Here is a 23,838-nt window from a genome sequence, read left to right as displayed (position 1 = left end):
TATTTCTTCAGACTAGGAAGTCTACAAATGAAAGGCATGGTCTGAGCTTTGGACACTGACTTCCTTGAGTGCAGTTAGGATGCATTTCAACACAAAACAGGTGGCAGAAACTTGGAACTCCATGTGAATATGGCATTTGATGTTCAGTCAAGCATTGATTTTAAATGTAGACTTTGGATAACAAGATATTAAGGATATGAGGCATACATGGGGCTGGGTCACACATCAGCCACAATCTCATGGAATAGCAGAATATTTTCAGGCCAAATAACACACACCTATCCCTATGTTTCTAAATGTGAAGAAACAATTGTTATTTGTATATATTTTCTTAACATCAAACTGAGGACTTAGCAGGTTAAAATTATTTTTTCAAAACACAAACTGCACCCAACTCACTTTCTATTTTCTCTTACCTGCTCCTGTAGTAAGGAACAACATCTTCAGTAATCAAGAACCCAGGAATGCATAGAATGGCAATTTACACACTAAGCCAGCCCCTTTCTTCAGTCTATGTGTAATTAGATTAATTATGAATATCTTCCTGATATCTCTAGAACAAAACCTACATATTTTTTTAAACCCTACATAAACTCAAGAATCAAACTTTAATCCAAGCCCAGCAGCAGCCCTCCAACCTGCAAACAAAGTACTGGAAACCTGACATGTAACTAAAAATGCTGGAAATCCACAGCAGGTCAGATGGCATCTATGGAGAGAGAGAGAGAGAGAGAGCGAGAGAGAGAGCGAGAGAGAGACAGAGAGACAGAGCTAACATGTCATGTTGATGATCTTTCATCAGAATCCTCCAGTCTGACACCGAAAGACCTGACTTGAACAGAACATCGAAGACCAAACCATTGGGAAGCTGAAGGAATCAGTGACAAATAAAGGTGTGTTTTGCAAAGATGTACGGGTAGGTTAAGTGGGTTTAAAATGGGCAGCGTGGACTCGTTCGGCCAGAAGGGCCTGTTACCATACTGTAAGTAAAATTGAAAAAATTTAATTTAAAAATTTGACAGCAATACAATATCAGAAATGTGCAAGTATGAACAGAAAGTACGCACACCTTCACCAGAAATAATTTAAGATTTCTCCCAGTGTCCTGGCCAATATTCAACCTTCACATATCACTGCCAGCGAAATTAAATAAATGCTCTTCCTCAGTTTGTGATGTGTTGTCCGTACAAAACTGACACTTTGAAAAGAATGACCCGGCATTGTTCTCAAGGACATACGCTGCAATGTAAAAGTTTGTTGCAGTTGATAGAACAAACTAAATGTTACGCTTAACAGAAGATGGTTGTACACACATCCATGCATTCAGGTTGCTTTCAATGGATTGCAAGTGTAGAGGAAGTCACAATTGGTGGACACAATTCCAGCACAATATTCAATACTGGTGACCTAACACAAATTTATTTTGTTTAGCGTTTGTCAATCATCTTCCTCCCCTTTGGAGGATGGGGACTGAGTGTCAATGTTTTGATGAAAAGTTGGATATCTTTATGATGAATAGATAGATTTGAACATTAATACAAGGCTGGGCTTCAGGAAACATCCATGATTCACTCTTGTATTCCTTTGATAGTTTTTAATGTCTCCTGATCCTAGAGTACTAAGATGTTAAGCACACTGCCAACACTGTCAATGCAAGATGTTTTAAAAGGTCATTAAGCCTCATTTATCCACTATAATTATTAATTTGTTCTATCTCCAGAAATGCATCTGCTTTTCTGTTTCACTTCAATGGTCCTCTCTCGAATATTATTCTTTCTCCTGAATTCCTAATTTCTTAATTTGTGTCCTAGTAACAGTGCATCATTCTGCAATAAAATCATCTCTTTGCTTCAACAAGTAGTTGTGGGCTTCCCTTCACTAGAAAGTAGCTTATCACCTGTCTTCTAAAGGCAGTCAGGGAATCAGCAATAAATGCTTCCTTACCAGTGACTTGGAGTTATGCTGAAGTCTCCAAAGCCCCTGTAAATTATTAGATAGTCTGAGGATGTGATAGTGCTGGAGAGGGTGCAGAAGATGTTGCCTGGAATGAAGTGCTTCAGTCATGGGGAGATACTGGGTCTGTTTTCTCTGGAGTGGAGGACGTTAAGAGGCAACATGATTGAGATATATAAAATTAATAGGGATTTGGATGGCTGCAGGAAACAGAGTGGTGGAAGCAGAGTTCCTGACAGCATTTAAGAAGTGTCTAGATGAGCACTTGAATAGCCTAGGCATAGTAGACTATGGGCCAAGTACTGGAAGGTGGGACTAATAGATGTGGGTGCCCACAGGTCAGTATGGGCATGGTGGTCCGAGTAGACTGTTTCTATACTTTATGACTCTATGACTTATATCTTATGGGTTCCCAGGTGGTTCTCTTTTGCCTACTTAAGTCAAAAGCTATCTTGAATGATCATACTTGAATTTTTCAACCCAGCTCGCCCCCTGATAGACCTCTTCCACCTCTGAGGGAGATGGAGAGAACCTTCTTAGCCTTGTTCCTCAACAGCCAAAGTCAGGCTTTGCATATGCGCACAAGTTTCTCTTCCTTGGCATAGCCAAGGGGCATGGTGGGCAGGTGATTGTATTAGCCTTGCTCTAGCACACTCAAGTACCATGATTGGGCAGGTATCTCCAACCTTTGTTCCCTAGAGTTTTGCAAATGGGATAAGCTTAGATGGGAATCTTGGTTGGCATGGACCATTTGGGCCGAAGGGTCTGTTTCCGTGCTGTTTGACTATGACTGAGAATGAGTGAAGGAATTCCTGCACTAATGTACCTCCTCCCCTCTTCCCAAATGTTGCTCCAGGTTAGAAAGCTGCATTCAGTACCGAAAGCACTGACAGAGTTCTGGTCTGCTTTGAAACTAAGGTTATTGTAGGCTTCCAATGCGTTACCAGCTGTCTGTTATTTTCTGCATAATCCCTGTGACCTAGAGCAACAAACAAAGCTCAGAATTAATAGGCTATTCTGAGAGAGGAAAAAAGTACATCCTTTAGTGGAAATTATTCATCAATCATAAAAGCATGAATAGTTAATTCACAACTATATTTTAAATTATGATAGTTGCACAATAAACACTAATGAATGCAGGACATTCTAATTGAGCAGCAGTAGCCATAAATCTATTATTATGCTGTTGAAATAATAATTAACTTTGCTTTATTACTTGTGTACAACCCTTTCCATTTTATTGCTTCAATTAGCTTCCTTCTCCTGCCACTTTCCCCCTCCGTCAGCTACAATCTCCCCCTGACAGAGCCTTGAATAAACATTAGTACATTGGGGTCTTTGTAGGATAATGAGAAAGAAGCATTGGGGAATATACAGGAACGGTTACTAATCATTTCTCGGGAATGTAGACCATCATTCACACTGGGAAAGTATTCAGATCAGGATCAGCAAGATGGTTTGCCCAGAATGAGGTCAACATAATACATTTGGGATGTATTGAAATTTTGAGAGACTCCAGAATGTGCTACTCAATTGGCAAAGCTTGTTTTAGGAGTATCGGTTACCACCTTTGTGGAACACTGGAAGCCACATTCAGACCAAGATTTTACCCAGCTGTGATTTCCCTTATGTAGAGCTGGTGACTCCCTTTGCTTACCAATGTTTACAAGGGGCCAGAATAAACATCAGCTGTGCAGAAGTCTTAACAAAGGATTTAGGTAAATACAAAAGTCTAGAACTTCTCTTATGTGGTGTGATACCTTTACTTGAGGTTGAGAGATTACAATAATCTTAATGTAACAGCTGACACTATGATACTCTTCCCTTTCTCTCCCACTCTATGCTATGAGCAGAGCCTTGTGTATATTGATGACCCCCTCAGGGGCCAATCCACTGAAAATCCAATGAAAAACATGGGTGTAAAGTGAAGGCAATGGAAAATAGGTGATTTGGTTTGAGTCTCAGTCTTACAGATGGCAAGAGTATCAAATAAAGGAAATGGGGTTCCTACAGAAATGAATTGAGGGCTTCTGAAAGCATATATTTAGGATGATAGATACCTAGCTATACACTGCAATATGTAATGTAACTAGTCTGCAGAATAGTGGAGCGTGAAGTAAAGGCTGGATTTACTCATGACAGTAAGTGATAGAAAAGGATAGATAACAAGGATATAAGACAAGGTGGCATTTTTAAGAAAGGGTTCAGGTGACTTGTGAGAACCTGGGCAACATTTGACTTTCTCTGCAAACAACCAGAACACAGTTTACGTTCACCTGTTCAGAAAGATCCAACAATTCCCTCTGTCATGGCAACCAACTGGGTTCTAACATTGCGTCTTCAACCTGAAACATTATCTCTGTTTCTCTTCCCACAGACGCGGCCTGACCTCCTGAATATTTCCACCATTTTCTGTCTTTTATTTTAGTTTGCCAGTATCTGCAGTTTTCTTTTGATTTTGAGATCTTGAATTATTGCGAACCCTTGTTCTCTGTGTTGATCAATGATTGCAAGATAAAGAACTCTTGTACATCTGTCCTAAGGTTCCCTGTTTCTTATTGCACCTTTGTTAAAGGAATCCTCAGCTCTGGAAAATACCATTTCACTTCATCTGACTCAGTCAAAAATTCAAAAATAAAATGCACATTTCTTTCTCTGCTTTCATCATCAGTTTAATTGCCGATGTGTACCAAACTTTTAAACTCAATCATGCATTCACCCTTGATTTTATCTCTAGCTATCATTTCTTAGATCATTTGGATGTAGTGCTTCAAGTGACCAAGGAGGACTCCCAACATGATTTCAGGATATAAGAGAAACAAAGGACTGCAGATGCTGGAATCTAGATGGAAAACACAATGATGCTGGAGGAACTGAGCAGGCCAGGCAGCATCTGTCGAGAAAAGCAGGTCAACGTTTCGGGTCAGGGCCCTTCTTCAGGACTGAAGATAGGAAAAGGGGAAGCCTTGATTATATCAATTCATTATGGTGTTATGGGAAATATGGGTGCAAATTTGGGAGGTGCAGTTCACAAAGACTTTGGAAAAAGGAATGGGGTAGAAGCTTTCAAGTACGGAGAGTTCAAAGATTTTATATTATTAGGGGTAGATCAATCACAGCAGATTAGAAGAGGAGGAGCAGCAACTGTGATTCATTAACACCATGAACTAACATGGGTAGCAAGGAGGAAAAGGCAGCCAACAATTTGGCAGAAGCAGATTTGTGAGAACAAGAGGTGGATTTCAAGAAACATATGAGTTAGAGAGGACAATAGTGCAATGCTTCTTAAATAGTATTAAATTAGGTTTAAAGTTCTTCAGGTCAACCTAATAGGCATTTTATAAATGCAAGAATTTCTTTCCATGAAAGCTGTTAGATCACTATAAGTGTTCATGTTCTGCCCTCACCTGGTCTAGCTACACAAGACAATGTAATCATTGTTTAACACTCTCTGTGCAACTAGACATAGGTTATAAAAACTGTCTGACTAGTGTCACTCACAACCCAAATACAAGTTATAAAAAAAATCCCATCATGGTTACGGTTAGAAAAACAATCTTTCCCTTAATGCCATCCACTTGGTTTTCTTTTATTACCAAGATTGAGTTCCTAAGTGGAATCACAGTGCGTTAAAAAAATTATAGTGCATTCCAGTGCAAGAACTACCTTGGAGTCCTTTTAATAGAGCACCATATTTAATCAGAGTTTAAAGGTTTTTGCTTTGGAGTTATTCAGAGTTATCATCGGTTCATCAGGGACATATTTCTAATCACTGAATCGGAGAAATTGTTTGGCCTAATGTAATTTGCAGTGCTTGCCTCTGAGTCTAAAGTTAATGCTGGTATTCATTTACAATTCTTGCAGCTTAATTAGGTAATGTGGCAAGCAGTAATACATAGATGTGCTGATATTTGTGTCAACTGATCTGGAAAAGAATACATTGACATGCCTTGAACTTTGCCCACTTCAGCACCTTAATTAATTTAATAGTGTTACTCAACTTTAATTTTTAATCCACAAAGTGGCTACAAAGCCTTTTCGTGAACATAGGAGAAGAAAATAAACTTAAATGTGGAAATCCTCACATGTTCTCTGGAGCCGCATCTACCAGCAGTGTCGGTTGGAAACCTAGGCATGCTTGAGGCAGGACTTCTGACCAATGTTGGAACAGTTGGAAAAAGCAACTCCTCATTTCTCATAGCATGCAGTCCAAAAATGAGTTTTAATATGGAGATATAGGTGCATATACCCATTGTTATTTACCTAACTGCAGAACCCAGAGACTAACATAGAATGCATTGACACATAAAGCATTTGTGCGTATTTTATTTATTCATTCATAAGGTGTAGAAGTCATTGGGAATATTGACATTTATTGTCCAGTATTAATTGCCCCTGAAGTGATGAGGCAATTATATTGTAATATAAACATATAAAGTAATTTTTATATTAATATAAATATAAAAATATTTTAAAAATAAATAATCAACATAAAAATACAAAATAAATCAACTACATTGGTTGGTCTAGTGTCACATATAGGTCGGATCCCTTAGGAGGGCTAATTTCTTTCCCTGAATGACAATTGTTAACCGGGTAAGCTTTTAGCAACAATTTAGTTTCACTGTTTATTTTCCCAGATTATTAGAGGTTTTGAATCATTGTGGGCAAGAAACTTCTTCTTGGGGGTTTTCTCAGGACTGGAGAGCTAGGGCGGGTGTGGAATGATGGGGGTGGGTGAAACCACTGTGCCATGGGCATCATTATATACCCCCCAGGGCTGGTGTGTATGTTCATGATGGCATGCAAGTCCACAGCAGGTCCACAGAACAAGCCCGTTCTCAGTGCAGGCAGGAGTCGAGCAAAGCTGCATCATCAAAACCCAACACTCCTCTCTCAATCTTTCTCATGGAATGCTGCACCTCACTTCCGAAATGCTGGACTGGAGCTAATCTACAGGACAAATGGGGAACTGTTCAGCTTGCCTCCACTCCAGAACCAAGGTCACCCCAGCCTTGTCAATGAACTGCAGTGTACAGCCAATGCTTATGTATGCTCACATCTGGAGGGTAATCTCTAAATCAATGTTGACTCATTCAGTGAAGCATAAAAGATAATGGGTTTTATATCTAATATCTTCAAAACAAACATTCCTCTACCAACCTTCCCCATAGTGTAGATCACCTTCCCCAACCCCCAAATTAAAGGTCAATGACAAGACCTTAGGAAATGCAGACAACTTGCCATATCAGAATCAGAATTATTATCACTGACATATGTCGTGAAATTTGTTGTTTTGCAGCAACAGTACAGTGCAAGACATAGAGAAATAAAAATTATGATAAGTCACAAAAATAAATAAATAGTGCAAAAGAGGAATAACCAGGTAGAGTTCACGGTTTCATGGACTATTCCGAAATCTGATGGCGGAAGGGAAGAAGCTGTTTCTGAATCGTTGAGTGTGGGTCTTCAGGCTCCTGTACCTCCTCCCCGATGGTAGTAACGTGAAGAGGGCATGTCCCGGATGGTGAGGGTCCTTAATGATGGATGCCGCCTTCTTGAGGCACCGCCTCTTGAAGATGTCGTCGATGGCTGGGAGGGTTGAGTCTGTGATGAAGCTGGCTGTGTCTACAACCCTTTGCAGCTGCTTTCGATCCTGTGCATTGGAGCCTTCATACCAGGTGGTGATGCAACCAGTCAGAATGCTCTACACTGTACATCTATAGAAATTTGCAAGAGTCTTTGGTGACGTACCAAATCTCCTCAAACTCCTAATGAAGTAGAGCCGCAGGCGTGCCTTCTTCGTGATTGCATCAATGATGGATCCTCTGAGACGTTGACGCCCAGGAACTTGAAGCTGTTCACCCTTTCCAATGCTGACCCCTCAATGAGGACTGGTGTATGTTCTCCCAACTTCCCCTTTCTGAAGTCTACAATCAATTCCTTGGTCTTGCTGACATTGTGTGCAAGGCTGTTGTTGCGACACCACTCAACCAGCCGATCTACCTCACTCCCGTACACTTCCTCGTCGCCATCTGAGATTCTACCAACAACAGTGGTGTCATCGGCAAATTTATAGATGGCGTTTGAGCTGTGCCTGGCCACACAGTCATGAGTGTAGAGGGAGTAGAGCAGTGGGCTAAGCAGGCATTCTTGAGGTGTGCAAGTGTTGATTGTCAATGACGAGGAGATGTTACTACCGCTCCGCACTGACTGTGGTCTCCCAATAAGGAAGCTGAGGATCAAGTTGCAGGGGGAGGTATAGAGGCCCAGGTTTGAAGCTTGGTGATTAGTACTGAGGGGATGATGGTGTTGAACGCTGAGCTGTTATCAATAAACAGCAGCCTGATGTATGCACATATCTCATATCTCAGGAGTCACTCATCAGGTGAAGGCAGATATCAATGATTAAGTTCACCATCACCTTCAAATCATCAGTACAGCTTTTAGTCATCAGAGTCAAAGAGCATTTGAAGATCAAACCTTCAAAGCTCAAGATGCATGGTCTACCAGGCAACAGCGATCTCTGCCCTTTTCACACTCTGACGTATTGGACTACCTACAGCAGTCACAATCAAAGTCCCAGAGAGATACCACCATCTCTGCAAAATCCTCCAGATCCAATGGAAGGACAAGCAAAACAATATTTGTGACCTCTCCCATGGGAAAGTTCACAGCATCGAGGCGTCATTTACACTCAGGCAGACCCAACAGGAAAGACAAGTTGCTCACATGCCCCACACCAACCTCCTGAAACAGACATTCCAAGGTCCATCACGGGAAGAGTTTCCCAAGTGTACAGGGCATAGGATGTTCTCAATGTCTCCTCAAGAAAGGGTAACATCACCACCAACTCATGGGAACCCCAGTTCATGAATTCTCAGCTGCAGAAGGAGTATTTGGAATGCCACTGAGAACATATGTTGACATAAATTCTGCAGTGAGAATCAGTGCTAAAACAGGTTGACTTGTCCATTTTTTTCAAAACCAGCACACCACCATTATTTTTGTCCCTTAATTGTGTCTCTCACAATTTTTGGCCAGACAAGTGTTTGTCTGTGTTTGTTATGACCCACATCATTTCATTTCCTACACTTTTTGATTTAGAACCCAATGTTGTGGGCAAGATAAAGAAGTTGGAAGATTATACAAAAATCAGTTGTGTGTTTGACAGTGAGGAGGGTAGCTTTAGACTGCAGAAAGATATAGATGGTCTTGTCAGTTGGTCAGGAAAGTAGAAAGTTAAACTTAATCCAGAGAAATGTGAGGTAATGCATTTGGGATGTTTAACAAGGCAAGAAAATATACAATGAATGAAAGGATATTGAGTGGCGTGGAAGAATAGACGTACCCTGGAGTCTGTGCAAAGAGATCCTTAAAGGTAGCAGGTTAGGTCATGAAGTTGGTTAGAAAGGCTTATGGGATGCCATTCTTTGTTAGCTGAGGTAAAGGATATGAGAACAAGGAGGCTATCCTGGAACTATATACAACATCTTTTGGACCACAGGTTGAGTACTGAATATAGTTATAGTAACCATATTACAGAAAAGCTGTTGTTGTACTGAAGAATGTGCAGAGGAGATTCATGAAGATGCTGGAAGATCGTACCAATGGGGAAAGACTGGATAAGCTAGAATTCTTTACTTTGCAACAGAGAAAGCTGAGGGAAGACTTAATTGAGGAGTATAAAATTAAAGGGTTTGATAAATAGGAAGAAGCCCTGTCCCTGAGCAGAGGCATCAACAACCAGGGGATACTGATTGAAAATAATTGGGAGAAGGCTTAGAGGGGAGAGGAAAAAATATCACCCAGTGCATGCAGTGTTGTCTGGACACCACTGCCTGAAAGAGTGTTAGAGGCAGAAAGCCTCAATGCATTGAAGTGGTATGTGGATGTGTGCCTGAAGAGTGGTGACCTGCGATTCTACAGACCCTGTGCTGGAAAATTGGATTAAGTTGGTTGGGTCTATTATTTCTTTACTTTTACCACTAACACCACCTTTTCTCATCATCATTTTGCCGTGTAATTTCTCTTGCCTTCTACCTGTTATAGTCTTTCCCTTTTGCTCTTTCCTCCCTTAGGTCTTGTTGATCTTTGTCTTTTCTTTCTGGTTCTGATGTAAGATCATCAACCTAAAATGCTAAATATGATTCTCTCTCCACTGATTCTTCCCGATCAGCTGATCTCGAGCCTCCACAGTCAGGGACAGCATTGGGTCACAGATCAAGGGCTCTGGGAACTGCAGTTACTAGTTTTACATGAATAAAAATTACAGGGGATGATTTTCAACAGATAAAAAATGATTTCCCGGGGGGGACATTTTAAACCATGCTGGTTTCACTACTTTCAGCATGATGTACTCCTTGTCGAACAGCGTGCTAATTATGTAGGCTGTAAATTTTGACCCTTTGATCCAGTTTCTGATATTAAATAAATATTATGTGCTTTACACAATGACTATGTCATTACAAGTGCAAAACAATGATGGGGAAGTGATATTGGTGTTGGGGTGAATTGCAACAAGAAGTCCAGTCCAGTTTCTACATGGGCTAGACTTCACCAGGAAATGCGTTTGAACACTGCAAAACAAGCCCAAAATTGTACATTACCTGCTACCTACATTCAAAAATAGAACAAATGGATTTTCCCTAATCCAACAGATAGGTGGTTGTAAGGAGGCATTCCTGTCTCATCTGCATTACAGTGATGCTGCTGGAGAGCTCTGCATAACCGGAGCTCTTCAAGCTGACTAATTATTTAATTGGGCTGTCAGGGGGAAGTACATGTATCTAATTCAGCCACTACTTAAAAGTGGGAGAATGTAATTGATATAATTCTTACCGTAGGACTTTCACAGAGCTTACATAAAAGTCAACACAATGAGTAAGTAATTAATTGTGTGAAGTACATTGGGATCTTTCAATGATGATGTAAACAGCTGGAGAAATAAGAAGCATTTTACCATTCATAACTCCAGAATCTGTTTTATTTTGGGAGATAGGAAGAGTGTCTATGTAAACGCAGCAGCCGTTCTGCACATAGCAAGATCCCATAAATTCATCCAATTCATTCGGCTTTGGTGTTGTTTGTTGAAGGCTGATTAGCAGCTCAGATGTTCAATAGAGCTAATTATACAGAGGCTTGGACCATTGTCCCAGAGATGTGAATTTGAATCCCACTTTGGCAACCAGAGAACTTAAATTCAAATCATTAAATAAATGTTTTATCTCTATAATCAAAGGTTGGTGTCACTAACGATGATGATAAAACAGCTGGATTGTTCTTCAAACCCATCAGGTCCACTAATGTCCTGGAAGGAAGATAATATTTCTTTATTAGTCACATGTACATCAAAACACACAGTGAAATGCATCTTTTGCGTAGAGTGTTCTGGGGGCAGCCTGCAAGTGTCGCCACGCTTCCGCCGCCAACATAGCATGCCCATAACTTCCTAACCCGTACGTCTTTGGAATGTGGGAGAAAACCAGAGCACCCGGAGGAAACCCACACAGACACGGGGAGAATGTACAAACTCCTTACAGACAGCGACCGGAATTGAACCCAGGTCGCTGGCACTGTGATAGCGTTACGCTAACGGCTACACTACCGTGTCTGCCTCAATCTACCAATCTTACACTGTTTGGCCAACATAGGAAGTGACCTTATTAAAAGATATAAGCTTTAGTGTGGACACAGGAGACTGCAGATGCTTTTATCTGGAGTACAAACAAATTGATGGAGGAACTCAGAGGGTTAGGCAACATTAGGCAAAGGGATGGTCGACATTTTGGGGTAGATGGATCTATCATAATTTTTAAGTTCAGATCCAACAGTCCCCAACGGTAATGACCATCGAGCTTTCTGAAAAGGGAAATGCAATTACACAACAATAACTGTAACGATAGACAATATGTGATAATCTTGCCAGTGACCTCCTTGGCTGTGGATGAATAAGTCAAAATAAAATGTCCTGCTCTATATTTCCTTCATTTTCCATAAATATGCAGAATATGAGAATGTCGTTTGTTAAATTTTCATACATTGTTCAGTGGAAGTTACACCTACGTAAGTTTCATAGACCTTACATAAAATTCAATGTAGCACATGCATAATTAATTAGAACATAGAGCAGTACAACACAGGGACAGGCCCTTCAGCCCAAGATGTTGTGCTGCACTAATTAAGCTAACAACACCTAATCCCAGCTGCCTGCACGTGGTCCATATCCCTCCATTCTCTGCACATTCATGTGCCTAAGAGTCCCTTAAAAGCCTCGATTGTATCTGCCTCCACCACCACACCTGGCAGTGCATTCCAGGCACCCACAACTTTCTGTGTAGAAAACATGCCCCAAACATCTCCTTTGAACTATCCACCTGTCACCTTAAACATATGCCCTCTAGTATTCGACATTTTGACCCTGGATAAAAGATACCAGCTGTCTACTCTATCTCTGCCCCTCATAATTTTGTAAACTTCTATCAGGTTGCCCCTCAGCCTCTGCTGCTCCAGAGAAAACAACCCATATTTGTCCAACCTCTCCTTATAACATGTGTCCTCTAATCCAGGCAGCATCCTGGTAAACCACTTCTGCACTCTCTCCACAGCCTCAATATCCTTCCTGTAATGGTACAACCTGAAATGAATGCAATATCCCAGATGTGGCCTAACCAGAGCTTCGTGTGTGTGTGTGTGTGTGTGTGTGTGTGTGTGTGTGTGTGTGTGTGTGTGTGTGTGTGTGTGTGAGTGAGGGGTGGGAACTGGGAAAGACAATCCCAGTTTTCTTACAGTATTTGTCTCACTGTCCCTACTTAGTGCTGCTGCAAGCCTCCCATCCACACATACCAGCTTGTACCACCAGGAAAATGACATCAGCAAAACATTGAATACCACACATTGAGTTATTTCCCACCTTCTTAGAGGCTAAAATGAAACATGAATGGAGGCAACAGAGGTAACCATCAGGAGACAGATACAATTGTATCTCCATAGTCTCATGGAGACAGTGCTCGTTAACGCTGCTGTGGCCATGTTCTTGGCCAGCAGAGAAGCAGAAATCAAAAGAGAAAATGGTTTTCCCACACTAATCCTTTGTACGTTCCACCTGTCCATTCCCACTCTCTGAAATGACAGTTTCTTCTGGAGATGGTGTAAGCTTGCATCTTTCACCTTCCCCTTTACACTGAGGACAGGTGACCATGAGCAGAAACCCGGTCAACGATGGTGGAAGAGTGAGAGCAACAGACACACCAACAAATCATACCTTATCCATAAGTCATTCAATATGGCCAACACAATGCTTTACTTTGTGTGTCAGCTTTGGATCAGTTGCAACTCAGATTCAGAAACTTGTGGGTTCACGATGCACTCTATACTTGATGGTTAAATCTAGAGTATTACCATAGTGCAGTACTGAGGGAGTACTGCAGTGTCATTGAGATAAGACATTAAACCAATGGCCCTTATCTTTCTTGGGTCGATGTGAAAGATTCCATAGTACAAGTTGGGGGATGTGGAGCAACAAACCAGATGCTGGAGGAACTCAATGGGTCAGGTGGCATCTGCAGAAGGAAATGAACAGCCGACATTTCAGATTGAGACCCTTCATCTGGATGTCTGTCTCTTGTGTGTCCAAGTTGAGGGATCTTCCTGGTGTCTTGAATAGGAAGTATTCTTTAACCAATATCACAAAAAGAGACTTTATGGTCATTGGCACGTTGCTCTTAGTGGGAACTCATTATGCACAGATTAATTCTTATATTTACTCCATTACACAAATGACCATGTTTCAGAAGTACTTAAGAATGCCTTGGGATGTGGCAAGGTCATGAAAAGCTCTTTATGAAAGCAAATCTTTCTTTCAGAAACTTTTGAATGATAATGTTCTAGTATTTATCCCAAGTGCACACGTTGTATGAAGATCAACAAATTCTGCCGATTTGAGCTCCAGCTACTTTGGAGGCCAATTTTTGTCAATCCCTTGAAGTATTGCCAGTTAAGTGTTTCACGGGTCTGCACAGGGTTCATAGATTATTCATGAGCTCCTCATAGTTTATGCACCAAAGTGACGCAGTAACAAGATGAATGCCAGCTAACAGAAACAATATTGTTGGTGTGTAACAGATGAACAACTACTGAGGAAATAGGAAGGTGCAATGGTGCAGCAAGTAGAGCTGCAGCCTGCCCCACAGCTCGAGTGACCTGGGCTCAATCCTGATCTTCAGTGCTGTCTGTGTGGAGTTTGCATGTTCTCCCTGTGACCACTGGGTTTTCCCCCAGCTGCTCCAATTTCCTCCCATATCCTGAAGATGTGCAGGTTACTAGGTCAATTGGGCATTGTAAATTACCTTTAGTGTGTAGGTGAGTGGTAGAATCTGTGGAGAGTCAATTGGAATGTGTGGAGAATAAAATAGGATTAGTATTTGTGGGTGCTTGATGGCCAGTGCAATGGGCCGAAGGTCCTGTTTCCATACTGTATGACTCTATAACTCTCCATGAGGATAACTAAGTAGTTACCATTGCCACAAGTTTGAGGTGAATATCCATTTATTGTACCCTGATATTACCCTCCTCTCATCACAGCTCTGCTGTGAGGGGTGGTTGTCTTCTCTGACACCATTTTAAGTATTTTATGAACAGTGTCCAGCAATGTACAGCAGCATCCAACAATGTGCAGCAATGTACAATGTACAATTTTACATGGATAGGAGGGGTTCAGAGGGATATGTGCCAAATGGGACTAGTCTGGTGGGCAGCATGGTCAGCATGGATGAATTGGGCCGAAGGGCCTGTTTCCATGCTTTATTACATTATGACTCTATGTACAGGCTGTTTGCTTCCTCTAACTGCACAGTCATTCCAATTGTAGATTGTAATGTAGTGAAAATCAACGATGATCTGATTTGCTTTGGAGGAGTTTAAAGTCTCAAATGCTGACAACAATCAGAACCTGGGAAGTAAATTTGACTTGATGGTTCCAAGGAGCAGATCAGAGAAGAGATGGGACACATTTTAGAGACATTGAAGTAAGCTGATTCATCAAAAGGGCTTTGAAATCCTGAGGACCTGTGCAATCAATACCCAATGTCTTTCCCAAGATCAGGGTAGTGAAAGATATGCCCAACAGCAGAAGTTATAATTTTAGTTCACATTTTCCATTTAGTGTTGAATACAAACAGAATGCAACAGAATGCAATAGAATATTATGTTGAATGGAATGGTGTGATGGACTTCCCTGTTCCAGCCAAAAGGCAGACAGCCCCCTAACATACAAACCTCCACTTGACACAATAAATCTGCTTTTGAGCCACTCTGATCATGAGTCCTTTCAGACGATTACATTCTCAATTCAAAGGTGTGAAGTAGCATCTCTGCAACACTTTATTAGGATGAATCGCATCAGTTGATTGAATAAATTGTCTAAATATGTTCAGCTCCCTACTTCAGATCATGCACTTTATTATACAACTTCTCAATGTTATGGTTTATGGTTCTGGATTTAAATCAAGATTTAACACTGGAAATGACCACATAAATATTTAGAATGGAAATCCAGTATGTAAACATTTTTTTCCAAAAATATTTCTTCTCCTTTGTATCAACATAGTAGATCAAAGTGTATCTAACACCAACTTGATCATCTTCCATCAGCAGTCGATGTTTCTCCCTTTGTGGATCTTGAGGACATTCTTCTACCTGATTGACTTGCGGTCATAGGTGTCCTTCTGCACTTTTCTATGAGGAATGCTTGGCAGCACATGGTCCATCTGAGAAGAAAGTTCCACAGCACCAAGGCCAGGTTCATGCTTCGTAACCGGGAGACAGCACCTGATTGCATTTGGTGTTTGTATAGCCAAGGTCTACACACAGTTTGATACAGCCACATGCAAAGGTGGCTATCAGAAAGAATCTGAATTGATTCTATCTGTTCATCATCCCCTCCCCATCTGATTCCACCTATCACGTACCAGCCTCTGTCCCACCCCTAGCTCAGACTACGATATAAAGGCCTTCCCTAGGTAACAAATGGATTCTGGTTTTTACATATGTCCGCAAGTCGATTTTGTCCATTAGTTGGAAAATACACAAAAATCACTCGATATGGTAACAATGTCTCCACAATATTGTAATGAATGGCATCAAAAGCACATAAGATGGACAAGAAAAAGCAATTACCTAAAGTGGAGAGAGGAAATAGTTCTGCCATTGATAGGAAGAAATGTATGCACAAACATCAGACTTTTGAAGTTAATCATATAATGGGAGCTCATTTTTAAGTAGGGTTGTCCATAAGTCGAGTGTTCATAATCAGGAATGGCCTGGACCATCAAGCTTTCCTGTTCCCTCTCAATCCTGATGCAGGGTTTCACCCAAAACATGTTTTGCCTCCACAGATGCTGTTTGACCCATTGAGTTCTTTCAGCATTCTGTTTTTAGTTAAGAAAGAAGGCCATGTTCAGTGTATTTCCCCCCTTTCTTTGGAGACGTGTACATCATGGCCCTGTGGATACTACCTGTTCTGGATCTCCAGATAAAATGGAAGATGGCTTGGCTGATGGTCATTGTGCAGGATTGGAGTCACTTCTGCATCATGTAAAGCAACACTGAGAGCGCCTTGCAGGTTCTTCCCTGCAACTGAGAGGAAGCACTGCTCCCACATTCCCAGGATCTCTTTCACCTCGGCTATACATTCCACTCAGTTCTTGCTGCACACACTAGCTATTCACTTTATAGCAAAGTAATTTCTGGTTCTATCCAGTGTGTGGTATTGTCTCTTTCCAATCCACCATTTTAGAAATACCTTCAAGGCAGATGGACAACGCCATTTCCTTTTACAATGTGAGATTAAATTAAAATAAGGTCTGACTGTAGGCAGTATGATGGACATTCTACAGTAATTCTAAATGTACTACATAAGCAAAGTGGCTGATTATCTCTTAGGTTGCCTAATGTAAATTTTAAAGCTGATTTTTGATAATGTACACAAGATGTTTACAGGTTTATATACTCAGCAGAAGCAAAAATCCCCTCTGGAAAGTCTTCTTGTTTACATAACATCTATAAATATTCATAAATATTCATACTTGTTGTTTAAACTATGTTTAAAATTCTTGAAAATGCCATTTCACTTAAACCTTCCACCATTACTATATGAAAATGTTATAAACCAGGACATGATACAAATGGATAACTGTGTTCATTTTTAGTATCTAAATTATTTGTCAAACAACACAAAATTGACAGATGTAATAAACTCAAAGGCAGGGCAGAAGATAGTAAAGTCTGAAAGCATGTACCACTAGGTTTAGGAAAGCTTTTATCCCACTGTTATAAGACAATTGAGCGGTCCTCTAGTATGACAAGATGGACTCTTGACCCCACAATCTACCTTGTTTATGGCCTTTCTCCTTATTGTCTGCCTGCACTGCACTTTCTCTGTCACTGTAACAGCTTATTCTGCACTCTGTTATTGTTTTCCCTTGTGCTATCTCAATACACTGTTGTAATGAAATGATCTGTATGGACAGCATGCAAAAGAAAGTTTTTCGCTGTACTCCAGTACATGTGACAATAATAAACCAATTTACCAATTCACCAATGTATGGCTTACATGTCATAAACTACCTTTAGGACTCACATATCCTTCATGCTATACGCACGGATAGCATCGATATAGTAATCCAAAACAAATGAACTATTATCTTGTAAAATATTCCATTCCTTATATAACAGCTGTAAATACCAACAATCTTCAAGATAGTCTCTGCATTAAAGACAGAGCACTGATGAAAATAATGCACTCTTGGATATTATCCACTAATACCCAATTGTGGCCTTCAAATATGATGGAAGGAACCTCCCAATAGGTGGAAGATCAATCCAACTTCTACCACAACAATTTGAGCAGTGTCAGCTTGTCTAAGAGATTACATTATGGGATCAAAGAAAATGGTTTGGGCCTCTTGCAGGAGCCATGGGTTGGGATGAAGGATCAGGCATGTCACTCAACTAGTCCAGTTAAACAAAAAAAATTCCCTGACACTTTTAGAAATTATAGCACAGAATAACTCTGTCAAAAAGAGGTGGCACAAAAATAATGCCCCAAATGGACTCCTTCCATGACGTATCATTCTATGATGTTCTCTCAGCCCATATTGAATGAGGTGTTTTACCAAGGCTTGATCCACTCACTTGTGTGGATACAAGTGAACCCACAGACAGACATCAAGGTGCAATGGAGCATTCTCCAGTGTCCACACTAATAGTGAAAGCAAAGAAATGGGCAAAGGTTGCACCCCCAATCACAATAATCACTACATTAGGGCGCATGAATGTTTGCATGCATGTGTATAATATGGTTGCTTAATATGTCCCTTGAAGGTGGTCAGATCTAAATTCCTGCACATGTTCTGAGTATTTCTCAAACAACACCACTAAAATCAGATTGCATCAGTCCAGATGAAGGGTCCCAACCCTAAATGTCAACTGTCCATTTCCCCCCACAGATGCTGCCTGACCTGCTGAGTTCCTCCAGCATTTTGTTTGTTGTTCCAGATTCCAGTATCTGCAGTCTCTTGTGTCTCTGTTTTACATCATCGTTGTCACATCAACATTTGGGGGAGCTTGCTGGTAGATTTCTTTACCATAGAACAACACAGCACAACACAGGCCCTTCGGCCCACCATGTTGTGCCAACGTTCAAACCACTCCTAAGACTCTCTAACCCTTTCCTCCCACATATCCCGCTATCTTAAATTCCTCCATATATTTATCTAACAATCTCTTGAACTTGCCCAACATATCAGCCTCCACCACCACCCCAGGCAACGTATTCCATGCACCAACCACTCTCTGGGTGAAAAACCTCCCTCTGACGTACCACCTCACACTTCTCCAGATTGAACTCCATCTGCCACTTGTCAGCCCAGCTCTGCATCCTATCAATATCTCTCTGTAAGCTTCAACAACCCTCCACACTATCCACAGCACTACCGATCTTTGTGTCCTCTGCAAACTTGCTAACCCACCCTTCCACCCCCTCAGCCAAGTCATTAATAAATATCACAAAAAGCAAAGGTCCCAGAACCGAACTCTGTGGGACACCACTAGTCACAGCCCTCCAATCCGAATGCACTCCCTCCACCACAACCCTCTGCTTTCTACAGGCAAGCCAATTCTGAATCCACACGGCCAAGCCTCCCTGGATCCCTTGCCCTCTGACCTTCTGAAGAAGCCTACCATGCGGAACCTTGTCAAACGCCTTACTAAAATCCATGTAGACCACATCTACTGCACTACCCTCATCAATCTTCCTGGTCACCTCCTCAAAGAACCCTAACAGGTTTGTGAGGCATGATCTTCCCTTCACAAATCCATGCTGGCTGTCCCTAATCAGTTCATGATTCTCTAAATGATCATAGATCCTAGCTCTTAGAATCCTTTCTAGCAGCTTACCCACCACAGACGTAAGGCTCACTAGTCTGTAATTCCCTGGACTATCCCTACTACTTTTTTTGAATAAGGGGACAACATTCGCCACCCTCCAATCCTCCGGTACCATCCCCGTGGACAACGAGGACTCAAAGATCCTAACCAACGGTTCAGCAATCTCCTCCCTCGCCTCACGAAGCAGCCTGGGGAATATTCCGTCAGGCCCTGGGGACTTATCTGTCCTAATATTTTCTAACAGCTCCAACACATCCTCTCTCTTGATATCTACATACTCTAGAACATTACCCTTACCAACACTGTCCTCAGCATCATCAAGACCCTTCTTCTTGGTGAATACTGAAGAGAAGTATTCATTGAGAACCTCACCCACTTCCACAGCTTCCAGGCACAGCTTCCCACCTTTGTCTTTAATCGGACATACCTTTACTCTAGCCATCATTCTGCTCTTCATGTATGAGTAAAAAGCCTTGGGATTCTCCTTAACCCTACTCGCCAAAGCCTTTTCATGTCCCCTTCTCGCTTTCCTCAGCCCCTTTTTAAATTCCCTCCTTACTACTCTATATTCCTCATGAGCCCTATCTGATCCTTGCTGCTTACACCTTATGTATGCTGCCTTCTTCTTCCTGACTAGTTGTTCCACCTCTCTCGTCACCCATGGTTCCTTCACCCTGCCATTCCTTCTCTGCCTCACCAGGACAAATTTATCCCTAACATCCTGCAAGAGATCCCTGAACATTGACCACATCTCTATAGTACATTTCCCTTCAAAAATGTCATCCCAATTTACACCCTCAAGTTCTCGCCTTATAGCCTCATAATTCGCCTTTCCCCAATTAAATATCTTTCCATCCTCTTTGCTCCTATCCCTGTCCATGACAATTCTAAAGTTTTATGGAGCAGTGGTCACTGTCCCCCAGATGCTCACCCACCGATAGATCTGTCACCTGACTCGGTTCATTACCTAAAACTAGATCTAATATGGCATTTCCTCTAGTTGGCCTGTCAACATACTGTGACAGGAATCCATCCTGGACACACCTAACAAACTCCGCCCCATCTAAACCTTTGGCACTAAGCAGGTGCCAATCAATATTTGGAAAGTTGGAGTTTCCCACTATAATAACCCTGTTATTTTTGCATCTTTCCAAAATCTGCCTCCCAATCTGCTCCTCAGTATCCCTACTGCTACCGGGGGGCCTATAGAATACTCCCAGTAGAGTAACTGCTCTTTTCTTGTTCCTAACTTCCACCCATATTGACTCTAGAGGGGATCCTTCTATATTATCCACCCTTTCTGCAGCTGTAATAGTGTTCCTGACCAGTATCGCCACCCCTCCTCCTCTTCTCCCCCCCTCCCTATCCCTTTTAAAACACTGAAAACCAGGAATATTCAATAGCCATTCCTGCCCTGAAGTCAGCCATGTCTCTGTGATAGCCACAATATCGTAGTCCCATGTAACTTATCCAAGCTCTCAGTTCATCTCCCTTATTCCTGATGCTTCTTGCATTTAAGCAAATGCACTTTAGCCCATCCACCTTACTACTTTTATAGCCTGTACTCTACCTCCCATTCCTCAAAGCCTCTCTACCTGTTAGATCTGACTTTTCCCCATCCCCTTCTTCCTCTGACCTACTCCTCCGGTTCTCATCACCCTCACAAACTAGTTTGAACCCTCCTGAACCACCCTAGCAAACCTTGCTGCAAGGATATTGGCCCCCCCCCTCAGGTTCAGGTGTAACCCGTCCTCTCTGTACAGGTCGCACCTTCCCCTGAAGAGATCCCAATGATCCAAAAACCTAAAACCTTCCCTCCTGCACCAACTTCTCAGCCACACATTTATTTGCCATCTCCTCCCATTCCTACCTTCACTATCGCGTGGCACTGGCAGCAATCCCGAGATTGCTGAGGTATAACTTCAGAACCTCACCATGAATGGTAACATAAGCTCAGTCTGAATTCAACCCAACTGTGACTTGTCCAAACCCAATCTGAACCCAACCTTACAATAGTCAGTCTGAACCCAGCATGAGTCCAAGGACTTAGAAATGTTTTCATATCTGATCCAACTGGACCTGAACCCTACTCATATCATCATAGCCCATTGAGATCAGGTACCCAGGCTCTAACTAAAGTGCTGAGCCTTCACATATTTGTTTGTAAAGTGCTAGCCTGGCCAAGCCTCAGGATTTAGTACCCAACCAGACCCAGACTCAACACATTTAGTTGGGTCCCATCAGGTGAAGGATGGGTGGCCAGATTTTGCTTGCTGTGCATAAACTGGCTGCCATAATCCTCAAAATGCTCTTCGTGGCAGTAAGGTGCTCTGAATTTATGAAAGGCAAGAAAGAAAAACAAGTTCACTTTTTCTATTTACACCTATGATTGTAATAAATGACCAACTAGATCTATCTACTATAATCCCATTTCCTTTATATTCTTGCCTTTTAAATATTTATCTAATTCTGCCTGAATGGCCACATTTGACAAATTTGCTCTAAGACTCAACTGTGCAAAATTAAAAAGCTTTGTAATTCCCACCTTGATTATCCTTCATTAATAGCCCCAGTCTACTGACAATGATACCGATCTACTTTACCCACTCAAAATCTTTCACAAGGAAGGAAGAGGAGAGTAAGGAGTTTCAGTTTGCATAATAAATTGCAACAGCACAGCTATAAAGCTATCTGATGAATTTTGTTTGTGGTATTCTTTTATTTATTCAGTGTTTTAGTGTTATGCAACTTACAATTTTCAGTGCAGGTAAAACATTGCTATGGCCCACTCTTGCATTTGATTTAGTAAGTGTCATTAAAATAAAATCATCCTTCATGGTTAAACTCTGAACTTGGCACCAGAAATCCCTCTATGTAATTTGTCAAAGTGGACTTCATTTATTGGAAAGCCATATTTCTCATATTTAGAATTAGAAAACACAGCACAGAAATTTAAGAATTAGTTAGCTTTGTTTGATGGTGACATAGTCATGGGCAAGACACTGTCGCACTTAAAATTGCATTCTTTTGTAGATAACTCTACAGATGCAATGGGAAGTGACCCCCCCCCCCCCCCCCACACACACACACACACCATGGATTTATGAGACAGTTTCTGGAGCGGCAGAGGCTGAGGGGAAACCTGATAGAAGTTTATAAAATTATGAGAGGCATAGATAGAGTAGACAGCTGGTATCATTTTCCAAATGTTGAAATATCTAATACTAGAGGGTATTAATTTAACGTGAGAAGGGAAAAGTTCAAAGAAGATGTGTGGGGCAAGTTTTTTTTTAAACGCAGAGAATGGTGGATGCCTGGAATGTGCTGCCGGGTTGGTGGTGGAGGCATAGAGGCGTCTCTGAGGCTCTTAGATAAGCACATGAATATGAGGAGAATGGAGGGATATGGACCATCTGCAGGCAGAAGGGATTAGTTTAATTAGGAGTCATTAGTTTAACTAGTTCGGCACAATATGGTGGGCCAAAGGGCCTGTTCCTGTGCTGTACTGTTCTATGTTCGATATTCTATGTTCCTTATCAGAAATGAAGGGAATATCACAGCATATAGGTAAAATGGAGGTCATATTGCGCTTGCAAGGTAGCCACTGATTGAAGCTGGCATTCTGCCCAGTGAGTTGACAGTAGTTTGGGTGGCACATAAGCTCTGTGCCTGCCACACATGGAGCTCATCAGATGGACTGAAAGAGCCAGCGGGAGTACTTGGCATTTACCAGACTGCCTCCCACTTTTGTTTCTGTGTGCCCAGAGGTTAATCATTTTCCTTCAAAAAAAAAACAAGGACTTAGATTATGTAATTTTGTGCATGTGCAGCTTTCTGAGGACGTGTGTTCCTGGGCAGGGAAGATTGTTAGCCCATCCTTTATTGCCTCCTTGAGAAACGGTGGTAGGCTGCCTCCTTATAAAACCACCAGTCCTTGTGGTGAAGGTGCTCCCAAGGTACAGTTGGCTAGGGAGTTCCAAGATTTAGACCCAATGACAATGATTTATTTTCAAATCAGGACGGTGTGTGATTTGGAGGGGAACCTAGAGGAGATGGAATTCCCACATGACTGAACCTTTTGTCTTTCCCAGAGGAAGAGGTTGCTGATTATCCAGGTCAATAACTGGAAGTGTATTTTGCAGATGGAACACACCTCAGCCAATGTATACCAGTGGTGGAGCGAATGAGCGTCATGTCCTCGTTGACACTTAAACTTTATTTGACATTTCTGAAAAAAAACAGATTATTTTACTCATTATCATATTTCCTATTAACGGGATCATGCTGTGTGCAATTTTATCTGCCATGATTCCTGCATTTTAATGCTGAGGGCAACTCAAAAGGTTGCCTGTAAATGCTTTGGCATGTTCTGATGTCTTGCAGGTGTTGTAGAAGTGCGGACCTTCCTTTCCTCACATCTATGGAAAACACACAGTAATG

Source organism: Pristis pectinata, chromosome 13, assembly GCF_009764475.1.
Source record: "Pristis pectinata isolate sPriPec2 chromosome 13, sPriPec2.1.pri, whole genome shotgun sequence".
Taxonomy (NCBI): domain Eukaryota; kingdom Metazoa; phylum Chordata; class Chondrichthyes; order Rhinopristiformes; family Pristidae; genus Pristis; species Pristis pectinata.
Note: the sequence above shows the minus strand (reverse complement) of the source record.